This window comes from Mycteria americana, chromosome 6 (genome assembly GCF_035582795.1).
Source record: "Mycteria americana isolate JAX WOST 10 ecotype Jacksonville Zoo and Gardens chromosome 6, USCA_MyAme_1.0, whole genome shotgun sequence".
NCBI classification, from domain to species: domain Eukaryota; kingdom Metazoa; phylum Chordata; class Aves; order Ciconiiformes; family Ciconiidae; genus Mycteria; species Mycteria americana.
The window spans coordinates 62,332,956-62,347,524 of NC_134370.1; the positions used below are offsets into that span (position 1 = coordinate 62,332,956).

Sequence of the window (14,569 nt, forward strand, 5' to 3'; positions counted from 1 at the left end):
TCCAAAAGTGAGTGTTAATAATGCTTGTAACTCGATGTATTATTTACCGGGCACTGTGCAATAGCAGTAACTTTTAGCTTTGGGTTTCCTCCAGTGGGGGTTTCGGCAGCTTGTGTAGGTGCTTTCTGAGCAGGTGTGTTTGACAGCAGCATGCGGGCTCTGGTCTCCCCCAAATTCTCTTGGGGGAGAATCCCTCTGCACCAAGGGGTGCACAGCAAAACCCCCGCTGAGGTGGTGCTGCGGGGCAAATTTCTTGTTCAGAGACTGCAGTTCGCATATGGCGGTTGGATATTGCAGGCACTCTGTGCCCCACATGAAGGGATGGGGACCAGCAGCCCCGGTTGCCCCACGCGGTGCTCCAGGTCCCGCAGGACCATGCGCAGGGCACCGGGGCCACGGCTGCACCAGGCCAGTCCCCGTGTTCGTCTCCCGGCGTCGTGAGGCTGCTCCGGGGAGAGGCGCAAGGGGAGCGCTTGTGCGGGAGCAGCTCCCTGGACGGGCCGTAACCCCCAGCCCCAGCCGAGCCCGTGCCCCCGTGGGGCAGCCGGAGCCCGGCGCGGCCCCGGCTCGTCCTCTCCTCTCTGCCCCCGTTTGAGGGCGGCTGTGCCGCTAGAGGGCAAGCGGCAGCGCCAGACAGCCCGGCTGCGGGCTGCGCCGGCACGGGGCGAGTACGAGGAGGGAGCCACAAGCCAGCCAGGCCGGGGGTACCGGGGGCAGCGCGGGGTGCGGGAGCGGCCGGGGGCTGCTGGGGCTGAGGGGTCAAGCCGCCGCTTGCTCGCTGTCGGGCTGACGCATGCCGTGCGGGCGGGGAGCCTTTGCCCTGCCGTGTCCGTGCTGCCGTACTTGGGGGGCTCCCACCCGCTCCCCAGCTCGGCACACCGGTCCCCGGGCGGGCACCCCGCGGTGTCAGACGGTCCCCGGGGGTCTGGCTGGGTGCCGGGTCACGGCTTTCTACTCCGTGCTGCTGCGGGAGGATGCCCTCGGTGCACCCCCACGTACCGATAGCTCTTATGGCAGTGCCGCAAGCGATACAGCCCCAGCCCCCCTGTGAATTGAGGTGATTTGCAGCTTTTTGGAAGGTGTTGACCCAACCGGAGCGGGTGGTGTGGGGAGGTGTTTCTGGGCTGTTTGAAGTGCCGGGCAAGAGGTGCCTGGTCGGGGTGGTGTGCTGCCATCTGCGTCCGGCTTGTGGCTGTGTGTGATCTGCAAGGAAGCCCCTTACAGCTCTGCCCATTTTACTGATGGGGAAACTGAGGCACGGAGCAGCAGTGCAAATAGCCTGCAAGCAGCAGAGCAGGGATGGAGATGCTTCAGCCCAGTGCCAGCCAGGGTTTAAGGAGAGGCCAAGCATGGAAGGGGAATAAAAAAGGCTGTTACATTGGTCCTGTTGTATTGAACAACCATGGGAAGTGTCCCCAGAGAAATCCTGGAATAGAGGCAAGAGGGCACAGGCTGAGAGCTGTATCTGGATGCCTCCAGGGTGGCTTCGATGCTCTTTACTTCTCTGATTAACCCTTTGCTGCACGGGTCGGTTGGAGGTTGGAGGGCTAAAGAGGCCACATGCTCTTCCCCAAGGCGGAAAGGCATGGTGTGAGATGGGGAAAGGGCTGGCGGTGGTAGGAAGCTGGTTTTAACCCTGCAGCATCCTCCATATGCAGCTCCTGAGGGATATCTCATTCTCCCTGGCAGCTGGGCCCAAGATGGGCTGATTATTTCCCTGCCGGCGATTGCCATGCACTGCCAGCGTGGTGGAAGGGCTGTGACACCCAGTGGTCCCGCAATGCAACAGCAAATGGGTCCCCAGCATCATGGCATTGGGGTGGATGCATGTTGCGGGGTGGGTGATGGATGTGGGTTAGAGCAGTGATATTTCTTGGGGCTTGTGCTTAATTTCATTTGAAGAAAAGGAGATTAAAATCTCTCTGGACTCCCCTTGGAAAGCTGCACTGGAGTCAGTGCCCAGCTAGGAGGGCTTCTCCACCAGCCCTGCTTGCATGTGCCCTTGTGCATCTCCATCCTCCATGTACCACCCTGTTTCCAGACCCCACGGGGCTGGAGGTCCTGCCCTGTCACCCTCTGTGTGAGACCTGGCCCCTGCTTGCCTGGAAGAATAGCACCAGGAAAATATGTGCTGTATTTTTAGCTTGTTTTCATGTGACGTAGCAGTTGGGGAGCTGAAGGAGAAGCCAGAACCATGTGTGCAGACAGCTTTCCTCCAGCTGCCACCCAACGCTGCAGTGTAGGATATAATGGAGCCTGTTAGTGACCGTCCCCATCCTGTACCCCTCCTCCAGCATGTGCCATTGCTTCCACCTTCGCCTTCTCCTAGCTTCAATCTGGCTAAATGGAAAGGAAAACTGCTTATTTAATTAAAAACAAAAGTCCCAGCAGTGGAGCAGAGAGGTCAGGAAGGCTTCCCAAGGGAGTGTGATGGTGTGATAGCACAGATCGGTGGCTTGGGGTGTTCGTCCTTGACCTCAATGCTTGTTGCAGTGACAACTAAATGGCCTTGGGATCCCAGGGCTCCAGGGAAGGATGCAGGGAGATGCTGAGCCCAGGTGCCATCCCCCCTGCAGCCCTCCTATGTCTCCGGGCTGGGCTTGGTTGTGCTGGGGAGGGCACAGGGCACCGGTGCCTTTGCTGGATGCTCCATACTGTCCCTGGGGGACTGAGAAGTGGGTAGCAGCAGATGTGAGCATGGTAAAATCCCCATCCTCCTGGGTTGTGAAAGGCTGTCCCTGAACTAGCTCTCCCTGAGCTCTCCCCAGGCAGTTCCCACTAGGAAATGTTAATGTGGAAATGCTCAAACAGATGGTGGGAATCCGGGTGCTGCTGAGGACCCTGCATGCTCAGGGTTTTGCCAGGATAAATTAGGAACATGAGTACTCAGCTGAGCTGCAGCGATGCCAGGCTCTAACTCCTGACCCTGCTGGGACATGAAGCCACATGGGGGAGAGCCTGAGTGCCTCCAGCTGCTGACCTTCCTTCTGCTCCTGGAGCAGCCCTGGCCTCATCCCCCATCCCATGCTCTCCATGGAAATGCTGTGCAGTGACCTGGGCTGGGAACCAGGAGTCCTGGCTCTCTGGTCTGTGATCCAGCTGTGCAAATGTTCCCTTGGGCTGCCTGCTCTTGCCTTGGACCACAGCCCTCCTTCTGCCTGCTTCTAACCCAGAAAGGCAAGACCAGCTTGGGCATCCCTAGTGTCCATCCCGGTACAGACGGGATTGCCTCTGGGGAGCTCTGTGACTTGTGTGGCTGGAAAGATCTCTTTTGTTCCCAAAACTTCTTGCCTCCAGGATGTGGCTGGGTGCTCCTGAGGCAATGATGTGGATCCTGGTTTTGGCTGTCTCCTGCCTTGCCTGTGCTCTCCCAGCCAAAATACATCCCAGGAAAAGTGAGCTGAAAGCCATCGAGTCACTTGGTGGCTGCTGCTGAGCAGCCTGGGGAGCAAGCCAAGTTCAGTGGGACACGGGGTCAAGGATGCTGTGTATTCCCGGCTCTCCAGCCTGCAGAGAGCATCCTTGTCCTCCTGGGGCTCTCCTCGTGCCCGTTCAGAGAAGCTGAGTGTTACTGGGGACTGTTTCCTAGTTGGAGCCTTACGGGGGCTCTGGACATATCTGTACTGCCAGCAGCCTCATGGGCGGTCCCAGGCTCTGCAGTGGGGAGGGCAGAGTAGCACAGAGCTGGGTCAGCTTCAGGGCAGCAGCCTGGTGCTCCCTTGGCAAGTGCTGGAGGGTGTCCTTGGGAGCGTGAGAGCAAAACCCGAGCTCAGGGAATGCATGCAGGGCTCTGATGCGGCACAGGGATGCTGGCTGGGCAGGGAGGGAGCCTGCACAACAGGGAGCTCTGTGGGGCCTGGCACCCGGGGGGTTAACAGCAAGGTGCATGGTACAGCTGGAGCAGATTTGGGAGAGGCAGAGCCTAATGAGGCTGAAGAGGTATCAAGTGGGAGAGCTGAGGTGTGGGTATTGAGGGATGTTAGGGTTTGTGAGTGAGGAAGGCAGGCAGTTGCAGTGCTCCTTGCAAGATGCTGCAGCAGTGGTTTTGGGAAGAGGAGCTGAAGCTGGGATGCTCTCAGGTATGAAGCTGTGTTGGTTGCTTGCCCTGGCTCTGGGCAGGGGGGCAGCTGGGAGGGAGGTGGGTGCCTGCCTGTAGCTGGTCCCTAGAGCAGCCCTGGCTGCCTGCTTGGTGGTGGGCTGCGGTGATGTGTATTGGTGCCTGTCTCTGTGTCCCCCCAGCACTTTGTGGGTTGATCCTCTGGCCCTTGGGAGCACAAGCCCTTGGCTCCTCGGTTGCAGCTGAGATCCCATCTTGGGGCCAAGAGGCACCGCTTTGGGCAACCCTGCCTGGAAATCCTCCTCTCTGTGCCTTGCCCTGCCTGTGCTCTCCTCTGGGTCTTAATGGCCAAAGTCCCAGATGTCCCCAGCCTGAGCTGTGCCTGGTGTTGCTTTGTGTTGCAGATAAGCTCTCCCTTCCAGGAGGGATGGTGGTGGGATCCTCAGGCTTTGCCCCAGGCTTGTCCCCAGCCCCGGGTGGGCTGCCCAGCACATGGTGTGCTCTGAGATGCCCTGGCCCTGGGGGAAGGATCCCTGCCTTCCAAAAGGCATGGGTAACATAGATTTATTTATTCAGAGACTTAATTAGCATCTTTAAATATTAAATAGTAAACAAACTGTGTCTAGCGGGATCAACATTTACAAACAGGGATTTTTATTCCCCCCCCTCTTTCTGGGACATGCACTTGTTTTTTTAAGTGTTTGGGGAGGAGCAGCTGTGTGTGGGCTCTGGTTGATGGGCGAGGGACTGACCCACAGCGATGCTGGTGAAGGAAGGGGAGAAGACAGGGGTGAAGGGGCATGAACAGACAGGAGGGCTGGGAAGAAGGAGGCAGAGAAGCAGGTATGTGTGCTCAGAGCACGGGTGTTGGGGAATTGCAGAGCCAAGTGTGGGATTTAGGTAATTCCCTGCAGGATATGCCATCCCCGTCCTGCGCGGGCAGGTGGAAGGGGACAGGCAGGAGACAGAGGTTCCTGCCATGGCACAGCTAATTGCAATCAAAAGGTGGTGGTCCCTGCAAGGGGAGGTGGTTTGCAACTGATCTGCATCCTGTTATCTCTGCAAATGGAAGCCTGCCTGGTAGCGGATTACACTGGGGGTTATTTATTGGCAAAGCACTGTACAGTTTTAATTTTTCCTTTTTGCTTATTCAGGCTTTAGCTCCAGAGGAAAATAGCCTGGGGTGGCTTTGAAATGGATTCTCTCTGCCCCATTAACTTATTCAGTGAGTTTAATGGGCCTTTTTTTCTCTGAGCCTTGAAGCCATCATTAAAAGGCAGAGATTTATAAAAGCAAAGATACTCCTGAGCTTTAGTCAAACTTCGGGGTAGAGGGGTGGGGGCAAAGGCGTTGCTGCTGCCTGTGGTTCGGGTGAAGATGTAGGGGTTTTGTTTAGGGACGTTGTGAGGGTTGGATGCTGCTATCATGCCTCTCTGGGAGTTTTACACAGAGAAGAGAACCAGGTTGCTTGGGATGCTGCCATGGTGCTGGTGTGTGCCTGTGTTTCTCTGCTGGGGAGATGCCCCTGAGGAGCTGCGGGATCAGCTGGGCTGTGCTGGGAGTGAGCCCTCGCCTACGAGTGATGGGACGTTATCTGGGCTCTTGCACGTCGGGATATTGCCCAGTGTGACTTGTAATGCGTCTGCACTGCAAAGCTGCCATCTCTCCAAGCTGAAAGAGAGAAACTTCTTCTCTTGCCTTGTGCAGGCTGCTCACAACTTTACTGTCATCATGTTTATGCCATGCTGGGGCTGGGCAGTGCTCGATGCTTTGGTGGGTGTCTGCGGTCAATGCTTGGAGCCCTTCCCCTCCCTATCTCTGCTAGTGGCACCTGGTCCTGTTGCACCCCAGTGCTGAGTAACCCAACGCTGCGAGAAATGGGGTGTCCCCTGCAGGGATTGCACTTGTTAAACATGTGGTCTCCTGGTATCTGGTGCAAAACAGGGTATCTGGGGAGCGTTTGGAGAATGAGACCGAGATGAAATGTCTGAGTGAATTCCCTCTTTCTTGGGCTCTTCTAGGACCAACCTCTCCACCTTTTGTGTTGCAAACCAGACCTGGTGTCTTTTTGGGGAGTAAATGTAGGAGCGTGTAAGACATGGGTTGGCATGTCATCTAGGGGCACCCTCCTGCTGGCACGGTTGAGTTTTTGGTCCCCAGGCCATGATGTGTTGCAAACATCACTTCTGCATAGGCAGCCCTTGGCTTGTATCGCTGACAGGGAGCAGTGGGAGGGAAAGGCTGGGGGCAGCAGGGTTTCCTAGCTCGCTCCTGAACATTAAGTTGAGCTGGTCCCGGCATCTCCTGGTGTGGCAGAGGCCAGTGTGGTGCCTGTCACACTTCCCTGAGTGCCCTGCACAGCACAGTGTGCTCAACAGGAGGATGTTGCAGCATGGCAGAATAGTAACCAGAGTGTTGGTGCTGGGACAACTTTTCCTGAATATTTCTTTTACTTTACTCCATGTGCAACCCTTGATGTTAACCCCTGGCAATGTGAGCAAGGTCAGGCGTCACCTGCATGTCTCCATGCCCAGCCTGGCACCTGCCCGCTCAGGGATGCTGCTGGGAGGTTTGGGACAGCTGGAGACCCAAACATGCTGCCACCCCTTGTGTTTGCACCGTGCATCCCCCACCAGCTCTGCTGCAGTTCAGGAGTGGGGAGAAGATGTGGTGGGAGAGGGAAAGGGACCTGTTTGCCCAAACCGATGTGCTCAGGGTTGCACACGTGGGGCTGACCCCAGACTCTGGCTCCTGCTGGGTGCCAGAAGCAGCTGGAAAATGGGACTGGAGACTGGGTGACGTGACTCGTGTGCATCTCTGCTGGCAGTCCCAGGATGGAGGGATGGCAGACCGTGACCCCTGCCCGCCTGTTGCCAGCCTGGCAACCCCATCCCGGCGGTGAAGAGCCTTGGCATCAGGAGAAATGCTGCCTCATTGCCAGCAGATGGGCTGGATCGGACTGTGGCAGGGAGGGGCTGTGGGGCTTGCCAGGAGGAAGGGCCTCCAGCCTGAGGAGGAGATGTCTGAGGATTTGCTATTTGTAGCCTCCCTGGAGGGACTGACCACCGAGCCTGGCCTTGGAGCACTGCCTCTGAGCGGTGGCAGGACAGGGATGCACTGAAATGACCCCGAGGGTGCTGTGGCCAAGCAGAAGCCAGCTGCAGCCATGCTGGGATGGCGAGGGTCCCTGATGCTGGCCTGTCCGTGGCCTCCAGAGCAAGGGGGAGGCTTGTTACAAATCCATCTGCTCCTGCGCCCCTCCCTGGGTCACAGCGGTCAGGGGAAAGAGACACTAATTTCCTAATAAACACCCATAGAGAGTACTTCTCCCCTGCCCCTGTAAATCCTTGCCTCCTCGGTGCTACCCGCTGTCTAAATTGCTGCTGACCCTGTAAATGACCCTCTGCTTCGCTCTACCTCCCCTGAAACTGGCCCTTGCCTGTAAATCCTTTGTCCCCATCAGTTTTCTGCTGCCACCCCCCTTGCTCCGCCTGCACTGTAAATCCTGAGCTCCGGTGAGGCTGGGGGGGATGCAGGGTGCAGTGATGGGGTGATGGAGGGCAGCTGCCCCGGGGTGGGTTAATCCCTCCCGACAGCTCCCCCACGACTCGCTCGCCAGCAGGACCTGGTGGAGGACATTCTGCCCGGCTGCCTGCGGGGAAGGTCATCCTCTCGCTGGAAGCAGGACAGGGCTGGGCTGTCATCTTCAGCCCCTGGGCTGCAGCCAGCTGGGTGCAAACCAGAGGGTGTTGGTGGAGCCTGTGCCTGACCGCAGGCATCCCAGCCCTCAGGAGAGGGCTGCTCCCCCAGGACATGTTTCTGAGATGTAAAAACAGCCAGAGTAAAGAGAAAATCTCCATTTATTCCTCGAGTGCTCGAGGTCATGTCATAGCCTAGCTTCACTATGCCCCTATCTGAGCTCCCTTCAGCAAGCACTGAAGGAGCTGTGGGCAGCAGAGGTCCCCTGTGGTAATGGAGAACCATCACCTGAGCTTCTGCTGGATGCTGGTGCCCCGTTTCTGAGCCCTGAGTTGCTGGGATGACCATGCTGTGTTGTTTTCCCCTTATGATGATGCTGGGACAGCATGTAGGAGCTGAGGCAAGGGGTTTGGCACAGACCTGACCCGAGGGAGGTGTAGGAAGCCAAGCACAGGGGCATCAGCTCAGTGCCTTGAGCTGTGTTGTCTGTAACCCTGGCCTCACTGTTCAGCCTGGGCATGCTGGGCTGTGCCAGGGTGTGCAAGAGGAGGTGTTTGTATCTTCATGGGAAAGGCTGTGGCTGGACTGGATATTAGGAAATTTTAGGATAATTAGGAAATAAATTATTATTTAATAATTTAAAAATTATTATTATAGGAAATAAATTAGGAAATAAAATTTTAGGAAAATTAGGATATTAAAGTCTTAGACTGGATATTAGGAAATTTTTCTTCACCGAGAGGGTTATCAAGCATTGGAACAGGCTGCCCAGGGAAGTGGTTGAGTCGCCACCCCTGGAGGTATTTAAAGGACGTTTGGATGAGGTGCTTAGGGACATGGTGTAGTGGTGGTCTTGGCAGTGTTAGGTTTACGGTTGGACTCAATGATCTTAAAGGTCTTTTCCAACCTATATGATTCTGTGGAGCTGATGGCTTGGCCTGTGTGAGCGGCTCAGCCTTGATCTAGGCTGGTAATGCTGCTGCTTTGCTGTGGCTGGATGGGGTGTCCTGAGGGTGTGCATGCACCTGGTACCCAGACAGGGTGTTATTTGGTGTGCAAAATACTGAGCCTTTCTATGTCCAAGGACTTAGTGAGCAGAAACTGATTATGCTCCAATACAGCTGCCTTTTTCCTCCTAATGAGCAGGAGTGACCATTACCCTGAAATGTGTGAGCAGCTCTGCCCCACTCCCACGGAGGTCAGTGGAGCACACAGCAGAAGATGCACAGTCAGAGCCAGGATGGGGTCACCGGAGTGTTTTGGGATGGTGCTGTCTGCAAAGCTGCTGTGTGCACACAGGGTTTAGAGACTTCTGCTTGGCTCCCTGTGGAGGAAAATGCTGCAGGAGGTCTGAATGCCTTGTGATGTGGCTTTCCAGGTGCCCCAAATCCCCACGGTATGAGTGGGAAGCTGGGGTGCCAGCCTAGAGCAGGGGAGCGCAGCCCTTCCTGACCTCTCTCTGGTCAAGCCCCAAGCCTGGAGGAGCTCCTCAACTGCCTGAGTGCTTCAGGGTTTGGTTTTTAGATGTGCTGGCCCTGACCTGCCATGGACCGTGCGTGTCCTCTGGAAAGGCACTGACCGGTGTCATTTGTGGCTCAACTCTGCCTGATCACCTGGAAGGTGGTTGCCAGAAGACTTGCAAGAAAAATGAGGTGATGCTCCAGGATGGCTGATTCAGGCATTAATATTAACTGCTCACACTGCTGGTGATGCTCTGCAACGGACCTGGGCTTGACCCAGCTGGGTGTTTCCTTTAGACCTTCCTCCTGCTGCCAAACATCCTTTTTTTTTGGATTAGTTTTTCTTCTGTATCTTGTGTCTGAGGCCAGTTGTATATTAACACTGGGTTTATGATACCGCTTTGCTCTGGCTTTGGGAGGAGGACACAGGAGATGTGTACGGTGGCAGCACAGGGATGCTAACAGCAGTGGGGAAGGCAGGGGGCAGCGGAGGAGAGCAGAGGCAGATTTTCAAAATCCATATAAATAGCAAAAATAAATTTCCAGCAAACGCTTCCAGTCCTGCAGTATTAAGAAAGTGAAGCACTAGAGGATAAGGAAAGCATGAGCAATAACAGCAGGGATTTAGAAAGAATAAATCTTGCCAGACAAACCTGATTGCTTTTTCTTTTTGATGGAATCGCAAAATTAGTGGCTGAGCAGAACGTGGAAATCCTAATATGTTTGGATTTAGCAAAGCATTTGATATAGTGTCTCGCCAAATCTTACTCTTAAAATTAGTTCAGTTTGCCTTGGATATGATGCTGCCAAATGGACTGAAAACTGGCTTAGGGCCCTAAACAAATAGCAATGGGCTGAGTTTGGGGAGGGGGGACTGCGGGAGCAGAGCTACAAACCGGCTGCTCTTATTTAAAAAAAAAAACAAACCCCAAATGACAGAAAACCCCCAAAATAATAATAATAAACCCCCCAGGAATGTGGCTTTAGTTTGAGGCACCTTATTACAGGAATATTGACAAACTGGAGAGAGTTCAGAGGCAAGCAAGGCGGGGGGAAAGCCATTGGAGGGGTCAAGTTACCCTTGGAGGGAGGCTGGGGGCTGAGAAAGTCTCAGGGCTGGAGGCATTTTGGGGAGGAGCAGGTGGTGGCCCGTGGGGCAGGGATGAATATTTGGGCTGTTGTTGGGACCTGGCAGCGAGCACCTCAGCGCCTTCGCCCCCGCGCAGCGGAGAATTGCTAAGCTGCCCATTTCACGGCCCTTTCCAGATATTATCGAATAAGCGGGGGAAAATATTCACCGTGACTGTCAGAAAGAACATCCCTGACCAGAGGAGCTGGGCACGTTTCCTTGGGGAAAATCTTGAGTCTCGCAGCAAGCACGAGGAGATGGCCCTGGGTGATTTGGGTCAGTAGATGGGGATTTTGCTGGGTCAGGTGCTTGGTTGGGAAGCCGAGAGGTGATTATAGCTACCTTATGGTGCTGCCTCCTGCAAAATCTGTCTGCACCCTGCAGGCATTTATTTATCAGGGAAAAGGCTGGGAAACTGCTGGTGGCAGCTGGAGTGCAGATGTGTCCCCAGGGGAGGATGACTGGGTCCCTGTGTGTTTAAAGGCTTTTGGAGAGGTAGTAGCCCCCTGGTCACTTTGCAGAGGTAGGGCAGGATAGCTTGATGCCCCTTGCAGGATTTTATACGAGGGGTTGATCCCTGCCTGTAGAGGTCAGGAAGGATGAGGTCTTCCAGCAAGTTCATCCATAAAAGTGTCTGTCTGTCTGGCACGCTGAGCTCTTGTAGTCCTTTAGCACTTGTTTGGGGTCTGGAAGCGATGCTGAGTGTGTGAAGGCTCTTGGCATAACTGTAATGTTCCCGTGGTGCGAGGAAACGTGTGTCCATCAGTGATGGCTGTTTCAGATCAGCTGGGTGCTACCAGGGCCATTGCTCCCCACTGCCAGCGGGATGGCTTGGGTGAGCCAGGCCTTTCCATTTGCCTTTTAAAGCAAATCTGTGCCTTTTGATACAAATGCAAAGAAACTTTCAATGTGGAAAAGGCAGCTTGCTAGAGGGGACATCGCTTTGTGTAGGAAGCAGCTACCTTGCACCGGTGAGCCAGTGTGGTGGGGCAGGAGTTAGCTGGGCTGAAGCAGAGCTAGGGAGAAAGCCATGGAGTGGAGCTGGGAAGGGCTCCTAGAAGATGGGGTGGCCTTGTGTTGGTGTCCTGGTCTCCCTGGGGGGGCACAGGGTTTCTTCACCCCAGCCATGGTCCTTCAAGTGGTCCCCCCTTTGCATTGCTCCATGCCCCAGGCTGAGCCTGCTGGGGGGATGGCGGATGGGGCTGAACCAGGCAAGGTTCGGGAGGTATTTTTAGCTTTTCTAATTGTGGCAAATAAATGCCATTCTTACTTGTTGGGATTGAGCTACGGCTAAATCACAACTAGTTCTAATGATGATAATTACCGGATTTCAATATTTATAGAAACGGGCGCTTCCTTCGTATCGGCGGCTGCCGCTGTGCTCTCACCTTCACAGATCGAAACCTTGGCTCATTATCGCTGCAGCTATTTATTTACTTGCACATTTTTAACCCGCAGATGGCAATGTATGAGAGATCTGAAATGATACGGACCCACCAAGGATGTTGTAGTCTTTAGGCAGAAGCTGCGGGATGAATAGGGAAGCATCTCCCAAGGACCTGCCGGTTGGATTCTTGCTTTTTGGGCACCCTTGAGAGATGTTCTCAGGTCTGCAAGCTTGCCCGCGTCTGCCAGGGCTTAGCCCCCAAAGGGTGGAGGTGGCTGTGCATATTTTTGCATGCGTTAGCACAGCGGATTGCTGCCTCTGATTGCTGTGTGCACCAAAACATGCACATGCTGTAACTGGGACAGAGCTTAAAGGTGGGACAACACAAATGGCTCGAGTCCTGTAACGCTGGACTTGGAAGAGCTTGTGGAAAGGGGTCTGGGAAGTTTCTGCCTGCAGCAGCAGCTTCTGGATGTCTTGATTTAGCAGCATCCCTCTCCACCCTGGTGTTGCAGAAGGGTGGGCATCTTTTGGAGTGTGTGGGTGCAGAGCCATGAGTGTTGGTGGCATGCGTCCCTGTCCCCCGAGCCTGGGATGGGGGTGCAGACCCCCCATGGCTGTACCAAACCAGCCCTGTTGGCTTGATCCCAGCTTGCGGATCCTCACAGGCATCCAGACCCATGCACCCATCGGGTCTGAGACTCCCTCCTTGTGCAAGGTGTAGAAAAGATTCACTTATTCAATTTGCTATCTCTCCAGTGCCACATAAGCTGTATTGATAAATTAATCTTATATTGTTGTGACTAAACAGCCCTGCAATTTTTTACACTGTGCAGTCTAATCTGTCTTGACAGCTGTATCATTAGTTTATATTTGTTGTAATCTTATTCGCTGTGTTGGCTGAGGGGAGTTTTTATTTGAGGCGCTGTGCTGCTATGCAGACACTGGGCACAGCCGGCAGCTCTCTGCCGGGCACCTTGGGGTGCAGGGTGCACCTGGGCAGCCACTTGAGTGCCCTCCCCAGGAGCCAGCCCCAAAATGCTGCTGTGCTGCCTGGTAGAAGCATCCACCCGGTAGCAGAATCCCTAGGGCTGACTTGGCCTCACCAAAGCATCCCTGCTGCTGAGGTTTTGATGGGGACCCCCGGGTTGGGGTAAAGATGGTGAAAAGGTGGATGGTGGGAGATTTGCATCTTAAGGCATCGTGAAAGGTTTTCTGTGTGAGGGATAAGTTGTTTTCTTGGTCTGTGCTTTAGTTTTCCGTGGTACGGGATGGTCCCTGCTCCGTCACTGAGGTCGCCTTTTGGTCACGGGGGAAAAGGGCTGTGGGAGCGTGGACTGCACAGCCTGTCACCCAGGCCTTTGGGGATGTTGCATGGGGGATAGTGATACTCACTGATGTAGTGTTGTGAGACGGAGGTGGCAGTGTCGCAGTGTCACGGGTAGCTGGCTGCACCCCTGGCTCAAGCCTGGGTTTGCTGTTCTTGGTCTGCGTGGGGCCAATTCAGGCCTTTCTGTTGCTTTTGCAGAGAGACCCTTTGGTTTTCAGGCAGCTTTGCATGCAGCTTCTTCCAAAAATGGCTTCCCAAAACTGTGGAGCAAAATGTTGTGGGCTGGTGCGATGAGATTTCTGCCAGCAGGGAGCAAAAGAGACTGTGTGTTCCCTGGGTATGGGACAAAATGGTGGGAGTGGGAAGCATTTGGGCTGCTGCTTTGTGCTTTAGGTCTTGATTCTGCTAAATCTGGATGGGAAAGGGCAGTTGCCAGAGCGCAGGCTCCTGTTTGCAGTGCCTCTGACCAAGCCTGGATGACTCAGTAACAGCTCAAGCCTGTTCTTCTCTCTCAAGTGCATTCTTTTGGGAAAGCATTCAGGATCTGGCAAGACTGAAGATGTGGATGGCTCCTGAGGTAGATGTGCCCCTTGCAGTTTGATGATGCAAATTGTTATTTAGGCCTTTAATTAGGCTTGTGCACCTGTAAGGACTGGCAGCATCCAGCAATGCTCCGTGCTGCACTCAGATCCACCCTGGCACCAGTAACATGTCAGCCCAATGGATGTTCTATAGTGCCTCACGGTGCCGTGGTGGTGCTGCCCATATGCTTCCCCCTTTGCAGGCAGGACAGAGAGCAGAAGGTGGGATGTGCTGTGTGACAGCCCCGGCGGCTTCATGTAGGGCTGGTGGGGGAGGATGGTGAAGCTTGGTGAGATCTGCACGGTGGCATCAACGTTGAATGTAGGAAAATCCCTGCTCTAGAAGACAAATGGTTGGGGAAACATCTGTAGCCTGCTCATTGCCAAGCATGCAATGATGCTGTGAATGGAGTTTCACGTGTGGTGGTCCACGATGAGTGCTGACAAGGGTTTGGTGATGTGACTGTCCACCACACAGCTCAGAAGTTCATTGCTGTGGCACCAGGATATATCAGGGTTAAACTGCCATTTGTGAAGTGATCTCATGTTGGGGATGGCTGGGGACAGCCCTTGGTGGTGGCAGAGACCTATGTTTGCATCCTGCAGCTGGGACAGCCTCCTGCTGTCATTGCTAGGGGAGCTGCTGTTTGTCATGGGCTGCAGCTAGTGACAAGGTGATGGACACCAGCAGCTTGAATACAGCTAGTCAGCATGGCTGGAGGCAGGAGGCAGCGTGCACGCCCTGGTTGGGCTCCATGCTGTTCACAAGGTGTCATGTCCTCTCTCCCAGGTGGGTGGGGTGATGGAGATAAGGGTCCTCAGCACTTACCCTAAATCCAGGGTCAATGGCAGATGCACTACCTCTGCCAGCATGGCAGTAACACCTCCATGTGCACTGAGCGCTGCTGGCCTGCCGTCCACTCCCA

The 14,569-nt window shown here is 54.8% G+C and overlaps 1 protein-coding gene across 5 annotated transcripts in view; it reads left to right on the forward strand.

Annotated features, from left to right (window-relative positions):
• NTRK3 (neurotrophic receptor tyrosine kinase 3) overlaps positions 1-14,569 on the forward strand; it is a 221,350-nt gene that overhangs the window by 6,566 nt on the left and 200,215 nt on the right. The gene's annotated exons all lie outside the window — the stretch shown is intronic.